Below are 13,843 nucleotides of genomic sequence, written 5' to 3' on the forward strand. Positions count from 1 at the left end.
CTTCAGCATAGCAGCAGGTTTGAAGGAGATTTGAATGTATCATTTGCTCAAGAGATTTAGTGATCTTGACAATTTGGTTAGTTATCATCCCATTTCCAATCTTCCCCTTTTTATTTCCTTCCTAAGAAAGTGTTGTGATTTTATTTTCTCTTAGAAACACCCCTGCCCTCCACAAACCCAAAAAACAAAAAACCATCAGGGCCTTTAGAATCCAGGGGATTTTTCTTGGAGAAATTACAAGACTCTGGAAAGGAAATTTAACTTGAGAGCCTCTTGGTAGAAGTTACAGAAGCATTCCCCTGACTACCATTTCCTGGAGTTGCTCCTTACCCTCAAGCTGAGCAAAGGGAAGCCAAGACTGCCCAGACCCGGAGGTGCACTGGGGTCAGGGAGCAGAGAGGAGCCCTCAGCCAGCCGACGGGCAGGCCAAGAGGAGCAGCAGGCCAGGGCCCCTTCTGAGCATGGACATTGTAAACCTGGCACTGAAAGGAACCAATAGTTCTCCAAGGGGTTCAGCTCATATTTTAGGCCAGCCTAAGCGGAAGAGAATGGCATTAGCAGCTGAGGAAGACATAACCACTTGTTTTAAAAGCAGTCACATGCACCTTTGTGGGAGCGGAAGGCTGCTTTGGCGAGGTCATTGCGGCTTTGAACTGACTATTTGTGGGGTAGCGCTTAGAGAAGGCTGTGGCAGCCAGCTGCCTGCCTTCTTATTTGGCTAAGGCTGGCTTCTTAATATTAAACCACTTTTTCAGCACCTGGGCCATTGCCAGGGAAGAGCACGGCAGTACTTGCCTCAAATGGGCTATGGAAGGGATCTTCAGAGAAAACAGTTTTAGCCTAAAAGGCACCCAAGCTCTGAGGAAGATGGTTCTACCATCTAGGGAGGCAGTATGAAACTGATGAGCTTTTCAGTGAGTGCTGCAATAACTCCAGAGTGATGTACACTTAGGGAAAGGCTGTGAAATCTGGAGGACAGGGACTTTTAGGATGTTCTGGGCACAGAGCTTACTAGACACTGATATCTTTCATAACATTCACCATCACGTACATAAGTCAGATGTTGAAAATACAAGTTTATGCCCCTCAATACTTGGTGATCAAAAGAGAAAGATTTATGCATAGAAATATACTTAAGAAAAAGATTTTGAGTTGAATAGCTGCAGTCCTTTCCCTTGCTAATTTGTGTGTATTTAACAAATTCTGCAGTTTGGAATATCCTCCTCTGGCCTAGGTTTGTTTAGTTTTCCAAACTCCATCCCCGTGGGAGCTTCCAGCTTCTTCAGAGACCCCAAACTTAGTTTTATTTAGTTTTATTAGGGGAAAGGAGGACCAGGAGCCTCCTGCACAACATTTCATGTGCTGAAATGCATATAAATTAACTTTTAAGTTCATAGATTCATAGACTCTAGGACTGGAAGTTCTTCAGGAGCCCATAAGGAATTTTTTAAGTTTTCATGGACATTTTATGCTGACCTTGCAAGCCTATTAGGAATCCATGACAATCATTTTGCTGCCCAGTGTTTAAGCATATTAAACTTGTATATGCCTATACTAAATTGTTTCCATTGCATACAGAACCAGACATAGCATTTCTATGCATGAAGTCTATTTTCTGCACATAAACAGTATTCTTTGGACAGTGAGTGGTAGCTCTGTAATTAGGCCTCCAGCAATTTAGGGCTTTATAGGTTAATTAAAACCAACATCTTGAACTCCAGCCGGAGACTTAGGGGCACTCACTGACAGATCCCAAACTATATGATGTCATATGTTGACTGTGTGACACATCACATAATAAGTAGCTGGGTGTTTTCTGCACTAGCTTCATTTTCTGAAAATTCTCAGAACACGTGTGTTTATAGTAGTCTTGTATTGGAGGCAGATGCTGGGGCAGGAGCAAGGTGTGCATCCATTTCCCTCCCCAGCTCTTGTCACTTGTAATGCCTCTGGCTATGAAAGTGGGATGTGTCCAAGATGTGGGTTTGTATTCAACCAGCAGAGGGCCCCAGATACCTAGCTTTCAGACACTTTAAGAATGATATTTTAGGTCTGTTAGCGAGGCTCAGAAGACTTGAGTCCACATAGTTTTTAAGAAAATCTGTATGGTAGATTTTCCCTCTTTTTTTCAGTTGGTTTAATTTGTGCATTTCATAGCACTAAGAGAAAGATAGTGAAAGTATCTATACACAAGCTATAAATAAACAGACTGTCCCTTGTTTGTCTGTGTGGGGATCTTTCACACACAACCGGGGGAGAGTTCTTGATTATAAATTTACAAAAGGGGGTGGGGGACTCCAGGACAGACATAGTACCTGATGCTATTGTTAACCTGTATTTCAAAATAAGCTTGCAAGTTGAGGCTGTCCCTTTAACCAAAGTTAATTCAAACAACAATTATTTAAAAACCCTTCCCTTTTTATGCCCTGAAATAAGCTTTGTTTATTCCTGCACCCCTTTGCTTCCTTTCTCATCCTTTCTAATGAATCCTCCCTCTGCCTAAACTGATCTTCACGCTTTGTCTCTTTTTTTCTCCCTCTCTCAATATTGGTACAGTGAAATGCTCTTTCACTGTGTTCCTGCAACCTCTCTGTTCTCACAGCTATTTCAACATCCACACATAATGCCCCTGCCATGCTCCCAAATATTTCACATAAAACATCTCTACATCCTGCTAAATACTCCAGTCAGAAAGCTGTTGCAGCACTGCTTTCCCATTGATTTCAGTGGAATGTCAGACCTATGGGAAACACAGCAGGTGAAGTAGAGGACCTGCAGCTAAGAGGATAATAATGGTTATTGAAAATCTTATATTGGACTCAACTGATTAGTGCTAGGAAGCAGTTTTTCCTACAGATTTTTCCATAACTGTCCACTACTAGGTTTCTTGCACCTGCCTCTGGAGTATTTGATAACTAGCCAGTGTCAGAGTGTGGACACTGCTTCTCATTAAAATAGGTCAAAATGCCACCTGCCTCTTGTCAGACTCATTAAACTAGAATGGGGATTCAGAAAAAAATCACTGTTATACAGACAATAAGAACATAGTTCATTTGATTTGCAGTATAAACCCTCATGCTACAGGTATTTTCACTTCACATAATTGCCCAATCCTGGTTTGAAGCCCACTTTGCTCTTAGCCTTGCTATCTATTGGTAATGAATTCCATAGGTTAATTATGCATTCGGGGGTGGGGGAGCAGGGAGTTAAGTATGTCTTTATCGCTCTGGTTTTGAAAGGACCCTTTTAAGATTAAAATCACACATAGACTGTAAGACCAGAAGTGACCATTGTGATCATCTAGTCCAGTGGTTCTCAACCTGTGGCCCAATCAACACACAGCTGTGGCCCATGTGACATCCTCAGGGCCATATAGGTAGTATATATAGTGTGTGGATGCAGCCCACATAACACAGAGAGAGCTGCACGTGTGTCCCACAGTGGGAAATAGGTTGAGAATGACTGATCTAGTTTGACCTCCTGTACATTGCAGACCACAGAACCTCACCCACCCAATCCTGTAGTAGGCCTGTAACTGGTGTCTGAGTTACTGAAGTCCTCAACTCTTGAGTCAAAGACTTAAAGTTGCAGAGAATCCACCATTTACTTTAGTTCAAAGCAGCATGTGACCCATGCTCCACACTGCAGAGGAAGGTGGAAAACCCCTAGGGTCTCTGCCAATCTATTTTAAATATCTTACCCATATTGCTAATAGCAGCTTTAGATGATTGAAAATTAACATTTAAAAAAATCTAATTCACATTTCATAGTCATAGATTTTAAGATGATGAGGGATTATTACAACCATCTGACCTCCTGGATAACTCAGGCCAGAGGATTTCACCAAGTGATTCCTGTTTCAAGATCATAGCTTCTGGTTCAGTGAAAGCATATCGCTGGGAAAGACATCCAATCTGGATTTAAAGACTTCAAGCCATGGAAAATCTGCAATATACCTGAGTAAGTTGTTCCAATGGTTAATTACCCTCATTATTGATGCTGTTTGTTTATTTTTTCCTTTGACCTCAGAGCAGTCCATTGAGATAAGTTTGGTTAGGTTCATTTTCAATTTGTACTTTAGTTTCATTCTCTGGTTCTCACTTTGGCTCTCATCAGCCAAGTCTGTTAGACTGAAGCTCACCACACTGCATGGGAAGGAGAACATCCACAAAAACACTGTTTTGTGGTGAACATAGTTGTGGGAACTAGGGGTGCTGGGGTTCTGCAGCGCTCCCAGGTTTTGTGCGAGGTTCCGGCCACCAACCTCACACCCAGGATCCCAGTGCCACTGGTCCTGCACCTGGGGCTCTGCCCTGGGTCCTGGCAGCCACCAGCACCTAGCCCAATGCCCAGGGTCCTGGCTGCAGGACCCATCCCCAGAGCTCTGCCCTTGGCCTCACGCCCGGGGTCCTGGCTACAGGAACCGTGCCTGGGATTCTGCTCCTGGCCCCAGCTGTGATTCCAGCCTCAGCCCCCATACCTCTGTCCGCATCCCCCCCCCCCCCCTCCCAGAGCCACAGCCCGGTCCTAGCCAGAGCTCCGGGGAGAGGGGGCACGGACACAGGTAAGGGGAGGTATGAAGTAAAAAGTTTGGGAACCACTGGCTTTCAACACCCCCACTGTAAAAAGTGTTCCACTGGTAGTGAATTCTGAAAAGTCATTTGTCCATAGTCAGGTGGGTTTGGGGTTTTTTGGTCTCTTTTCTTCTAAAGTTTCATAAAATAATTTTGGGCCTAAACTGATTTTTGTCCCTTTAATTCTGATAGTTAGGGGAAAGGTTGCACAGGAGGGAGGTGGCTAAAATGAGAGAATCCAAATAGTGACATAAATGTGATCTCATTATATGCAGCTGTGTTGGATTTTTCTGCCACTCTGCTAACCAGACAGGCGTGGTGGGGTTCCTATGGGCCAACTAACTGTCAAATTCAGGGTGGTGGAGGAGTGCATCCAGGTGGAAGTTTAAAGAACTCATGGAACTTTAAGAAAAAAAAAAAAAGAGATAAATTCCAGTGTCTTGGTCAATCTTCCTTCTCCCAGTTAAAAACAGATTCTGTTGGCTTAGTCTGTGTGTAAGCTACTACTACCTGCTGTGTTTGTTACACATTCAGTGCAAGAGCAGATGCAGTGATACAAAAAGCAGTTAAATTGTTTTGCAGATAAACATGGTGAATTTTCTCTGTTTTATTATTATTTGCTGTGCTAGAGTTGGGACCCTAAAAATTCAGTGATTCATTTAGACACTTGTAGCAGAAGCTTCCTATTTGTTGTTCACTAATTGTCATATCACAATTTTTCTGCTCCAAAAGTTACTATAATCCAATCACAGATCACCTGTGTAATTTAGGTGACCCACCACACACCATGAGTAGCAAGTATTCAAAGATACATTTGGTCTGCCTGTGTATTTATGCTCATCCCCATGGACTGCGACTGCCTTGTAGTTTAATAGTCAAAACAACCATTTTGTAAATTATCCATTTGGTGAAAATTGTACAAACAAATCATTCAGCAAATACTTCTGAATAATGAATACAGTTGGCGAAAACATGATTATTTCAGGAACAGAAAACAGAGTTCTCTTCACAACCGTTCTACTCATTACAGTTCCAGTATTTTACTAGTAGCTCTTCTATAAAGCCCCTTGGAACATAGGAACTGTGAAAGCTGCTGCACCAGTCTGTCTTGCTCCTTTGAAATGTTAGTGTTCCATGTTTCAGTACAGAAAACAGTACAAGTGACTATTGTATTTCTGGCAGCTGGAGAAGAGATGGATTTCAAATGATATAGTCAAGCATATTTGCCAAGCTTTTAAGTCTCCCTGCCTTTTTCCATGAAATTAACCCTTGCAACACTGGCATTGTACAAATTGGCAGAAACTAATGGCTCAAGCCTAGGACTTGTTGATGTCCCCAATTCCCACTGAAGCACTGGGCACTGCACACTAGAGGTGAAATTTACCTCTGCTGCATAAAGCCTGAGTAACTAGATTCTAGGTGGGTAGGATGCAGGGTGGCTGGGAATGTGAATTCTAACACATACACACCCCTTCCTCCCTCCCTCCCTCTGCTATTCCAGCCTATGGGCTGAAATAATGGCCGTGACCCCTTAACGGGTATGTCTACACTGCAGTCTCAGGGTGTGACTGTAGCTCTTATGTACATACCCGAGCAGTGAAGTCGCAGCAACGCAGGCTTAAATGTCAGCTGTACAAGCCAGCCTGTCACTCAGGGTATTTATTATGCTGAAGCCTGTTCTGCCACAGATTCACTGCTCTAGTATCCGAGCTAAATGGGGTACGTCTACACACAGGGCCGGTGCAAGGATGTTTCACGCCCTAGGCAAAACTTCTACCTTGCGCCCTCCCCCCGCCACGCCCCTGCCCTGAGGCGCCCCCCCCGTGGCAGCTCACCCCTCCGCCCTGAGACACCCCACCACCACCCAAGCTCACCCCTGCTCCACCTCCACCCCGAACACGCCGTGGCTGCTTCACTTCTCCAGCCTCCCAGGCTTGCAGCACCAATCAGCTTCCAACTAAATCATGGAGCAGGTCCTCAAGGAAACCATTTTGAAGCACTAGGAGGAGAGGAAGGTAATCAGGAACAGTCAACATGGATTCACCAAGGGCAAGTCATGCCTGACCAACCTGGCTGCCTTCTATGATGAGATAACTGGTTCTATGGATATAGGGAAAGTGATGGATGTGATATAGCTTGACTTTAACAAAGCTTTTGATATGGTCTCCCACAGTATTCTTGACAGCAAGTTAAAGAAGTATGGATTGGATGAATGGACTATAAAGTGGATAGAAAGCTGGCTAGATTGTCAGGCTCAACGGGTAGTGATCAACGGCTTGATGTCTAGTTGGCAGCCGGTATCAAGCGGAGTGCCCCAGGGGCCGGTTTTGTTCAACATCTTTATTAATGATCTGGATGATAGGATGAATTGCATCCTCAGCAAGTTCACAGATGACACTAAACTGTGGGGAGAGGTAGATACGCTGGAGGGTAGGGATAGGATCTAGAGCGACCTGGACAAATTGGAGGATTGGGACAAAAGAAACCTGATGAGGTTCAACAAGGACAAGTGCAGAGTCCTGCACTTAGGAATGAAGAATCCCATGACTGCCATAGGCTGGGGACCGACTGGCTAAGCAGCAGTTCTGCAGAAAAGGACCTGGGGATTACAGTGAATGATAAGCTGGATATGAGTCAGCAGTGTGCCCTTGTTGCCAAGAAGGCCAACAGCATATTGCGCTGTATTAGTAAGAGTATTGCCAGCAGATTGAGGGAAGTGATTATTCCCCTCTATTTGGCACAACACCTGGAGTATTGTGTCCAGTTTTGGTCATCCCACTGCAGAAGGGATGTGCATAAATTGGAGAGAGTCCAGCAGAGGGCAGTGAAAATGATTAGGAGGCTGGGGCACATGACGTACGAGGAGAGGCTGAGGGAACTGCAGTTATTTAGTCTGCAGAAGAGAAGAGTAAGGAAGGATTTGATAGCAGCCTTCAACTACCTGAAGGGAGGTTTCAAAGAGGATGGAGCTAGGCTGTTCTCAGTGGTGGCAGATGACAGAACAAGGAGCAATGGTCTCAAGTTGCAGTGGGGGAGGTGTAGGTTGGATATTAGGAAACATTATTTCACTAGGAGGGTGGTGAAGCACTGGAATGGGTTACCTAGGGAGGTGGTGGAATCTCCATCCTTAGAGGTTTTTAAGGCCCTGTCATAGTATCTTTCCCCAATCTGAACCTTAAGAGTCCAAAATTTGGGGTACTAGCATGAATTCCTCTAAGCTTAATTACCTGCTTAGATCTGATAAGCTGCCACCAATCAGGAATTCCAGTGCCTGATACACTCTGGTCCCCCCAAAACCTTCCCTGGGGACTCCAAGACCCAAATTCCTTGAGTCCTACAACACAGGGGTCCTACAACATTTCTCTCCCCTTCTCCTCCCCTCCAGGTGTTCCCTTCCTGGGCTTCTGGAGAGATATACAGATTCAAGCTCCGTGAATCTAAACAAAGGGATTCCCCCTTCTCCTTTCTTCCTCCCAGATCTTTCCCGCCCTGGGTACGCTAGGAGATCACTGTGATTCAAACTCCTTGAATGACAACACAGAGAAATCAGGTGGGTTCCTCCACTTTCTCTCCCCCTCCCTTCTCCTTCCCTGTTAAGTACAGACTCAATTCCCTTGAGCCTCAACAAAGGGGGAAAAATCAGACAGGTCTTAAAAGCAAAACTTTTAATAAAAGAAAAAAAGAATAAAGAAAATCACTGTAAATTCAAGATGGAATATTACAGGGTCTGTCAGCTTCTAGAAACTGGAGAAAAAGCCTCCTCCAGCAGAAATACAATTTAAAATACTTCCAGCCAAATACACATTAGACCTCTACCAGCCAGATACACATTTGCAAATAAAGAAAAACAATTAAAAAGACTAAACCGCCTTTCTACCTTTGTACTTACTAAAGTTGAACAGAAGATTAGAGAGCCTGTAGGTACATGTGGTTACTCTCAGAACCCAGAGAGAACAAAGCCAAACCCAAAAAACACAAACAAAGGCTCCCCTCCACCGAGATTTGAAAGTATCTTGTTTCCTGATTGGTCCTCTGGTCAGGCGTCCGGTTCACTGTCTGTTAACCCTTTACAGGTAAAAGAGACATTAACCCTTAACTATCTGTTTATGACACGCCCCCCCAAATTGCAGACAATGGGGAACCTCACTGGCCGGTGATTTCTTCCTAGAACTTTAGAATAAACAGATTAACACAACACATGCACCTTTACATATACTACTAAGTATGTAAACTACAAGACTTTCTACATTTTAAGGACAAATTTTAACCAGTGGATTCTGGGAAACTTTCACGAGAGAGTGCATCACTACTTTGTTAGAAGCTCCTGAAATGGCCCGGCTTGACAAAGCCCTGGCTGGGATGATTTAGTTGGGGTTGGTCCTGCTTTGAGCAGGGGATTGGACTAGATGACCTCCTGAGGTCTCTTCCAACCCTAATATTCTTATGATTCTATTCTAAGCTTAGTCAATACCCTCTGATGGGCCAGCCAATTCAGATTAAAAGCACCACAGGCTTAAATTAAAGGGTTTTGTGTGTGGATGGTACTCCAGTGAGGGGAAGCACTGACGTTATAACTTTGCAGTGAAGGCAAACCCTTAATCTTACAGAGAAAGAGTAAAATCCAACCCCCATTGAAATCAATGACAATGCTATCATTGATGTCACTGTGGCCACTCTTTACCCAAAGCGTTAGAGCTGAAGGAACATAAAATGGGTTATTCTTTTCCCTAGAGTTTTTGTTTAGAAGGTGAGAAGACGACAAATTAATCACCTTGCAGGCAATGCTCAATTATTCGAAGCCACTGAGAAATCCAGAGCTGGATGCTCACCTGGTGTAAATCATTGTCACGTATTGATTTCAATCAGTGATTTCCCTACACCCCCCCCGGGGGGGGGGTGTATACCACCCCTGAATTTCCCCAACACCCACTCCACTTTTGTAAGCTAGTTACATACCAATTCAGTAACTGTTTGGAAATCTGAATTTAAACTGAAACATTAATACACACTTTAAAAGCTTATACAGTGTATGATAAAATATGTGTATCTGAAAAAGTATAATAGATTTGAAAAATATGAACATAGACTAGCTTCCTTATACAGCTGTTTTTTATGATGTCAGTGCATTCATTTTGGTGATGTTGGCCAACCTAATAATTTCAAATGATGATTTGTAAGCAAAGTCTAAATGAGCTCTCCCTGACAGCTAGTGATGAGCTGGGGCTGCAGGGAACGGCTTCAGGGCCAGATTATATTTACATTCACACCTAATCTACCTAGGTATCCAGCAAACAGAGCTGTGTTGTCCAAGTGATAGATTTTGGCTGGGGTTGGGTTACAAACCACTTGAATGTGGGGGGAATGGGGGATGAAATGTTGTTCTTATTGTATAAGTAAAGGGCAGTAGAACTGTAGCCTGTGATGATTTGAAGACATCAAGAGAGAGGGTGGGGACCTGTCCCTCTCCACTGTTTAAAGACAGAGCTGATTAGGCTCCATAGATAGTCTTTTGTTCTGTTAAGTGACCACTGCAGCTGAAATCACTGACAATCAGGTCTAAGGCCTTGGCTACACTTGGAGGTCTGCAGTGCTGCGAGTTACAGCTGTCTTCGCACAGCTGTGCAGGGACAGCGCTGGAGTGTGGCCACACTGACAGCTACCAGCGCTGCAGTGTGGCCACATTTGCAGCGCTGTTGGGAGTGGTGCATTATGGGCAGCTATCCCACAGAGCACCTCATCCCATTTTGGCACCGTGGGTTGTGGGAAGGGGACGGAAGGGTGCGGGTCATTCTGCTTCCTGTCCCAACGCCCCGTGATGCATCGCTTTGCATCCCAGCAGTCCCTGTTTTTCCATCCACGTTTGGCGCCATTGTGACTCTCCCAATGATTTCTGTGCAGCACAATTTCTGTGGGAAATGGAGCCCGAACTGCTGAGGACTTTGCTGACAAGTGTCGCCAGCACATCACATTTGGCAGTTGAGCTATTCCTTAAGCTCCAAAGTGATGAGGAGTCCGATGATGACTGCAAGTCGCCTGATGTGTACGACACGATGTTGCTCGTGGCTTTCACGGAAATGCTCAGCACCATAGAATGCAGCTTTTGGGCTTGGGAAACAAGCACTGAGTGGTGGGATCACATCGTCATGGAAGTCTGGGATGACGAGCAGTGGCTGCAGAACTGCCAGATGAGAAAAGCCACTTTCATGGGACTGTGTGCTGAGCTCTCCCCCACCCTGCGACACAAGGACACGCGATTGAGAGCTGCCCTGATGGTGGAGAAGCGGGTGGCTATTGCAATAATCTGGAAGCTGGCAACTCCAGACAGCTACCGATCGGTCAGGAACCAGTTTGGAGTGGGAAAGTCGACTGTTGGAGGAGTTTTGATGCAAGTTTGCAGGGCCATTAATCGCATCCTGCTAAGAAGAACCATGACTCTTGGGAACGTGCAGGACATTGTGGATGGCTTTGCACAAATGAGTTTCCCTAACTGTGGAGAGGCGAGAGATGGGACACACATTCCTATTCTGGCACCACGCCAGCTAACATCCAAGTACGTTAATCGGAAGGAGTATTTCTCTATGGTTCTCCAGCGCTTATGGATCACCGTGGGCGTTCATTGACATTAACACAGGCTGGCCTGGAAAGGTGCATGATGCATGCATCTTTCGGAACACTGGCCTGTTTAGGAAGCTGCAGGCAGGGACTTTTTTCCCAGACCGGAAAATCACAGTAGGGGACGTTGAAATGCCCATTGTGATTCTTGGAGACCCCGCTTACCCATTAATGCCTTGGCTCATGAAACCGTATACAGGGAAGCTTGACAGGAGCAAGGACTGGTTCAACTACAGACTGAGCCGGTGCCGAATGACTGTGGAGTGTGCTTTTGGCCATTTAAAAGTGCGCTGACGATCTCTGAATGGGAAGCTAGACTTGGGGGAAAGCAGCATCTCTGCGGTTATATCCGCGTTCTGTACCCTCCATAATATTTGTGAAGGGAAGGGTGAAACATTCAGTCAGGCATGGAACTCGGAGGTTCAACGCCTGGAGGCTGAATTTGCACAGCCAGAGAGCAGGGCTATTAGAGAGGCCCAGCACAGGGCTTCAAGGATTATGGATGCCTTGAGGGAGGAATTTGAGGCTGAAAACCAACAGTAATGTTTGGTGCCTTGCATGGGAGTGAAGTGCAGTGGTTACAATGTTAGTAGGAATCTGTTTTTCCTAAGCTGATTTGCAGTGCCTGTTTCTTTCCTGGGCCAAGGTATCTTTGACTTTCTGCAATAATAAAGACTGTTTTCAAAGCCAAGAATTCATTTCTTGAAAAGAAAATAACTTTATTGACAGACACACGACATTTTGGGAACCTAAAAGGGCAGGGGAGTGGGGTGGGGAACTGTACAGTCACAGGTTTGAATATGTCCTGTCTAGAGTGCTGTGCAATGACTGCTGCACTTCAGGATGCCTGTACTGCATGGTGATGGGGGTTGAGTGCAGAGGGTAAGGGTCATAGTTCTCAATGCTGGTTGGTGAACGTACAGGTGTTGGAGGCAGCTGGTGGAGGTAAGAACCTGGATGCTGGGGAAGGGAGTTTGGAGCTGACATTGGGGCACAAGGGAAAGAACTTTGGGGTGGGGCGGGGCCGGCACGGTAGTGCTCTGTCTGCATGGCTACGAGCACCTGGATAGAGTCCGCTTGGCGTGCCAGGATATTTATCAGCTGCTTTGTGCTTTTCTTCCTGGCCACTGCGTTTCTCTGGTGGATCCTGCTTTCTCTTTCCCTCCAGTCCTGCAGTTTTTTATTCTCTCTGGCAGAGTGATCCATAACTGTTTGCAGCAGGTCGTCTTTGCTTTTTTGTGGCTTCTTCCGCAGGTTTTGCAGTCTTTGAGCTGCTGTTAACACGGGCAGCTGAGAACTCAAGGTCACTTGTGGAAAGGGAAAAAAAGGCAACAGTTAACAGAGGCAGCATTGTTTTTATCTCAGACAGTTATTCTCAGACAGTGAAGGAGTTTATAGTCTTCACTTTAGCATAATTTTCCCATACCAAAGAGAGTGCACATAACCCACAGGAGCCCCGAAATGGTGAGTAAGGGGGATTGATTGCTTCAGGGCTGTAAAGGGGTTTCTGTGCATTGGGGAAAGCAAACTGCTGCAGAGGGCACCTACAGTGAACACTCTCCCAACATTTTCCACAGGAGTTAATCCTGGAAGATATCTCGCTGCTGCAGGTCACCTGGGAAGAGCGGGAGGGTCTTCTACAGCAATGCGGATTCTGCCCTGGCCCCTATGCAGCTTGCCTGTGTGCAGCAAGGGTCCCCCCACCCCTTGCTGCACAGTGGCACAGACGCGTTAGCCTGACTGGGACAAGGACCACAGTGGCTCTCCCTATAAACTTGCAGAAGCGCATTGCCCGCGCTCCGGCTGAAACTTTTGAAGAGATTACCAAGGCCGATTACCGCGACGTGATAGACCACATCAATGGGCTATTCCACATCTAGGCATGCATGCATGCAGCCCTAACCCTCCCTCCTCTCCTGAAACATTTCCATCCTGAAAATAAAAGCCGCTTACTGGGAACCCGCTCCTCGGCTTGTCCTTCACCAAGTACCAGCTGCTGCAACTGGCTGCCTTCCTCCTGGCTTGAGAAGAACTCATGGCTGCATGCCTCCTGGGACTCCAAGGTGTCTCCCTCAACCTCAGTACCCTCACTCTCGGTTTCCTCCTCCACCCCTTCCTCCTCCGCCTCCACCTCTCCCTCCCCACCCCCGCTCTGAAGTGTCCATCGTGGTCCTTGGATTGGCGGTAGGGTCATCCCCAAGTATCACGTCCAGCTCTTTGTAAAAACAGCAGGTCATGGGGGCAGTACCAGAGCGGCGGTTTCCGTCACAGGCTTTGCAATAGGCACTCCGCAGCTCCTTCACTTTAATCCTGCACTGCACCGAGTCCCGGTCATGGCCCCTTTCCAGCATGGCCCTTGATATCTGCCCATAGGTATCGTAATTCCTATGGCTGGAGCGCAGCTGTGACTGCACAGCTTCCTCCCCCCAAACACTGATGAGGTCCAGCAACTCGCCATTGCTCCATGCTGGGGCTCGTTTGGCACATGGAGGCATGGTCACCTGGAAAGATTCACTGATTGCACTCCACACCTGGCTGAGCAAACAGGAAGGGGATTTTTAAAATTCCCAGGGCATTTAAAGGGTGGGTCACCTGAGGCCAGGGCAGTAGAGTTTGAACTGATGAGCAGAGTGGCTGAGCAGGCATTCTGGGATACC

This window comes from Gopherus evgoodei, chromosome 4 (genome assembly GCF_007399415.2).
Source record: "Gopherus evgoodei ecotype Sinaloan lineage chromosome 4, rGopEvg1_v1.p, whole genome shotgun sequence".
Taxonomy (NCBI): Eukaryota; Metazoa; Chordata; order Testudines; family Testudinidae; genus Gopherus; species Gopherus evgoodei.